At 30.7% G+C, this 4,825-nt stretch overlaps 1 long non-coding RNA gene across 2 annotated transcripts; it reads right to left on the bottom strand.

Moving 5' to 3' along the window:
* Positions 1–1,298: 1,298 nt before the first annotated feature.
* LOC109543677 lies at positions 1,299–4,819 on the bottom strand. 2 transcript variants are annotated; one of them, XR_002172513.2, is made up of 2 exons: positions 4,201–4,819; positions 1,299–4,031 (listed from the first exon to the last, which is right to left on the bottom strand). It is a non-coding gene; the product is annotated as an uncharacterized LOC109543677 (long non-coding RNA). The 2 variants fall into 2 exon arrangements; XR_007280432.1 differs by lacking the exon at positions 4,201–4,819 and adding an exon at positions 4,103–4,194.
* Between the last annotated feature and the right edge of the window lie 6 nt (positions 4,820–4,825).

Raw genomic sequence — 4,825 nt, 5'->3', positions numbered from 1 at the left:
GAAGCAATGAAACTGCAGAAGCAGTTGGACGAAGCTAATGCAATTATCGGTGCATTTCGCGATCAATTTGAAAAGCATAGTGAACCGCAGTACTAAATGCATTTAATTCTAGAAGCTTTCAATGTTTAAAGTAATTTTGAGTGCAGGTCTAAAAAATATGTTCTCGCGTTCAAACTTCGAAATTAAATGAAATATCATGATATCAGCTATGTATTTACAAAAATGTATAATAGAAAGTACATAATTTTCGGGTAAATTCTAGTACATAATTTCGATTAGATTTTGAAGTTTTAATTGAATGAATTATTTTAAGAAGCTTAGAGAAAATGGGCAAATGGTATTGCATTAACATTAACAATAAGTAATTTTTAGTTCACGATGAAAGTGTTCAAAATCGTCCTCTTCTGCAGTTAATTCAAAAAATATGTAATTTTCTTTTCAATTATATCTTAAATTGAATTATATATCAGAACTGGAAAGCTTGCTAAGGACATACAGTATAATATGTATAAACATAGAAAATCCGAACAATGTTCATATCTTACTTAGAAAAACTTGATCTAATATATAAGAAAAAGTAGCGACGACTACAAGCTTCTTTTGCCTTATTTCATTACTTGAAAGAAGTTTCTTAAGTGCTGCTAATCAAATTTGCAGCATTTAAAGAACTATGCATCGAAAAATTTCGCGAGCAGTTTTCTCAATTTCAAAAAAGAACGTTAAACTTTATTTTCATACTAAATCAAAATAACTAACAATTTTGTATTTCATTAAGTTTTTGAAAGGATTTTTCGTAAAGAAAGTATGATTTCAGATTTTCCCTTATTTAAATAATTGAGATTCATTTGACATATTTTTATCTCAACTACGAATTTTTAAATCAAGGAAATATCACACACACAAAAATTGTGGATGGAATTTTTCAATCAATCAATTTTCTTATTTGATTTATATAATTATCTGTATCCTGCGTATTGCAAACAGAGTACAGACAAGGATCTCACAATCTCAACAGTCTTCTTCATAGCAACAACAAACATACATCTTTTTTTCAAAACCTTATTATTATTTTCTGTCGCCTTCACCTAGATTTGTTGCGCTTCCATAAAACCAAGCTCCATCAATATGTGAATATCTTACCTTAATGGCGAACTGGGAATTGCTTAAGCGCATTCTCCAGAAGGGGACTAAAATTATTGTAAATTAAAAAAGTATTTAAGACACCAGTGCCTCAATTTGCAAGGTACTCGACTTACGCTATTTTGCTTTTACACGGCTTTTAAATCAACGACAAAAAATTGTTACAATCATATAATCAAATACAAGAAATTACAGCAGAATTGGTGCGACCCAAACAAAGTCTTCCGGTTAGGTTTTCCAGATATGCCTCTTCGGAAAGAAATTGCTGCAATAATTTCTTGAACTTAAAGTTGCCAGATATTATTTTAACATTAACAATCTTACAATTAGATTTTGTTATTTTATTTCACTTTTGATGTTATTCATAATTGCCAAACAGTAGACTGTTTTATTATATCAAAACTCTATTCAGTGTCTACAGACCCCCTTCCCCTCTTTAATCAATGCATTTACAAATTTGTCCGTTTTTATTTTGCCTTTTGCCCAGTTTTTCCGTATCCTTCGAAACAAATATTCAGGGTTTTCCGTTATTTAAAAAGCGAACAAAATGAATGAATCGTTGAGAGAATTAAAAAATGTAATAGAGTATTTTGTTTCTGATTGCTTATTGTTCATTCCTTCAAAATTGTTTCTCTTAAGTAAAGTGATAATTTTATAGTCTAAATCCAACCAGACTATGCTTAGATAGGAACAATGAAAGAAACTAAAATGAGGAGAAGTTTTGAACCAGATTAGCCAGCCGAATGAATGAAAGCCTGAGAATGAAAATTTTWAAAAAATCCTTAAATATTAAGTACGATACCTACTATGAAACATTTTCGACAAGTTTTTCGTATTATCTTCAATGAATACATTTACATTTAGTTAARTGCTTGTTCAGTAACTAAGCAACATCCGGCCTCGATAAATTTTCTTATCATTTTACTTTACTGTTTCTTTGTTCAAATTCAAATACCTAAGAATTGGGTTCCAGTTTGAAAAAAGTTYAAARTTTGTTCAATTCTACTTTTGGTTTCCCAAAAAYAGTTGCTCCTCACAAAATAAATATTTGTCAACAAGAGGTCTAAAAATTAACAAAGACTGTTAATACGAATACAATAAGAACACCACTGATGATATATCTGCTCATAGGAAGGCAGCAATAATTGAGGAAATGTGAATGCATTTATTCTCAGGCAGGAAAGTCATGAATGGAAACGTTCCAACACATGATCAAACTTACGCCTGATTAGTATTTATCTGAAAAACAAACAGCATACTTGAAGTACCTTTTGTTTTGCTTGATAAATGACGAAGCACATTTTCTAATATAGCTGTTTTTGTTGTTGAAGATCGGGAACACTCAAACAATTAGTAAATTGTAATATTCAATTCATGGTTGTAGATAACAGAATGACCACCGCTCCGTTCAGATTAAAATACACTTATTAATAGTAGCTCGTTGCCGAATAACTTTTTTTACTTTATTTAATCACTCTACTCTACTTTACTATTTATTAAATTAAATACAATTGTTCGTACACATTACAAATATGAGTAAGTAGTTTGTTTGTTCAAATAGGATGTTTGAATAGAATGGAATTTCAAATAAAATAGCAATAAGAGGAAAAAATGAAAAAATAACAGGCAAGGATTGCTTACAATCCCTGCAAACAGCAAAAAAAATATATAATACCTAATATTGTATCTAAGTTCTATATTGCTGAGGTGGATTCATTTTATAAAGACGTTATCCTTCTACTACTCAATAAAAGACGTGAGGAAATGCTATCTTTTTTAAAGACAAAAATTTTTGAGGCGAAATACCCAGCAAGCAGTTTATAAAAAATAATATTGTATCATTGAAATACAACTGTCTCTTGAAGTGTTATAACAGAGTGGTTCAATGTATTTTTCTTTGATATCTCCACCTCTCCTGAGTTGCATGTTGTACCACCATTATGTTATTGCAGTATTCAGTTTGTTTGACTAATAAATTAATTTGTTCTGAATTTCAGTTTGTCTGTTGAGAAATCGGGAACCAATACAAGCATCACTTAGCCACAATTTATAGTCTTAGTAGTGAGTGCTATTCTTAATTTTTACGGAAATATTGTGACACTTGTAAAATTCAATATAAAATTGTGAAAGATTTGCTAAATATATTGCAATTTTTTAAAAATTTCGATAACAAAACAGCAATGTTAATTTTAAGTTAATGGAGCATAAAAGATAAATGTCAATATTCGCCCAATTATTTCAGTAATACTAAGTTATCTTATTATAAATTATGAAAGTCATCCATAGTACTCAAGAGATCTATCGTGTTGCAATGAAAATACTAAGTAAGTACATAGGCGATAATAAATCAATCATGTTTAAATTATTTTTAGAAATGATGCGCAAAACACAATTGAAATAATAATATAGGAATGGTGTGTTCCGCACTGAAATATTTATGGAATGTCGTCCATTTTCTCCAGCTTGCTATTTACTTTGTACCTATCTAACTTTCGTTCTTTTCTGTGATTTGTTACATATTTTGGGGTCCGAAGTAAGTCTATTTCTGCCTCATTGTCAGTTTTTCTGACTTTTTGTCAGTTTTTCTGACTTTTTGTCTTCAATATGTGTTTTATCAACTTTCACTGGTTTATCCTCAAGAAAGTCTCCATCCAAGAACGGATCCAGGGAGGGAAGTCATGGGAGTCATTTCCTAAAATATACAAAAACTAAGTTAGAAATATCATAAGTTACGCTGGTCCAAAACTGGTTAATGCCTTACCAAAAGATATTAAAAAATCCTCAGAAAAAACATTTAAAAAAAGTTTGATTGCTTGTTGTACAAAGCTTGGATCTCTTGTTAAGCCTTTGGTAGACTCATCGAAATAAGTTGAAAATTTACGTAACTTAATCTGGAATGGGAAATGAAATTGAGTGGAGCCTACACTGTTTTAAACTGTGTGTTTATTTAATTTAACCATACCTCATTATCTCAAAACAATTGTGTCCATTGTTTTCATTGCGTAACATTGAAATTTTCACTTTTAGAATAACCAGAATAACTGGAATAAATATTATTACCTTCTATGATTATTGCATGGTGCTGTTGTTTTCGTCACCCTGCTGCGTTATTCATTGTGCTATTCAAGTCGAAGGTCTCGTGATTCTTCTCGAGTTCCTCACATTTGCTGTTGAACCATGTTCTTTCGCATTCATTTTCCTTGTAATTTTCTGGTGTATTGCCACAGCTTGCTGTGTATTTTTTTCAATTGCCTAGTTTTTTTTCCTGCCTCTCCTGAAATGCAATTCTCGATGATATTCTTTAGGAGTATTTTAATCTTATCCTCGTGTTTCTTCCGAAGGCTTAGTAGCTTTCACCTTGACAATGCTCATTTGATTGAATTTTATGGTCTTGTTTATTTCAACTATAGTTATGATATCCTATTGAGCCAACTTCACAAATTCATGATATTCTATTTCGCAGCTAAGCATAAGGAAATATCGAATTATGCTTACGAGGTACATAATGTTCTTTAGTTTCACAGATAGCATGTAAACTCATCAGCATTAATTCAGTATATATTCTTACAAGCATGTAATACCGAACAGTTGTATCTTGAAGCTGAAATCCATATCAATCGAAATAAAAATTGTTTTAAAAAATCCCTTTCCAAGGAAGTGATTTTAACTGGAGCAGTCGGTAGGA

This window comes from Dendroctonus ponderosae, unplaced genomic scaffold (assembly GCF_020466585.1).
Source record: "Dendroctonus ponderosae isolate FM_Combo_2020 unplaced genomic scaffold, Dpon_F_20191213v2 Dpon_F_20191213_1, whole genome shotgun sequence".
In the NCBI taxonomy this organism is placed as follows: Eukaryota; Metazoa; Arthropoda; class Insecta; order Coleoptera; family Curculionidae; genus Dendroctonus; species Dendroctonus ponderosae.
This window is presented reverse-complemented; position numbering and strand designations above follow the sequence as displayed.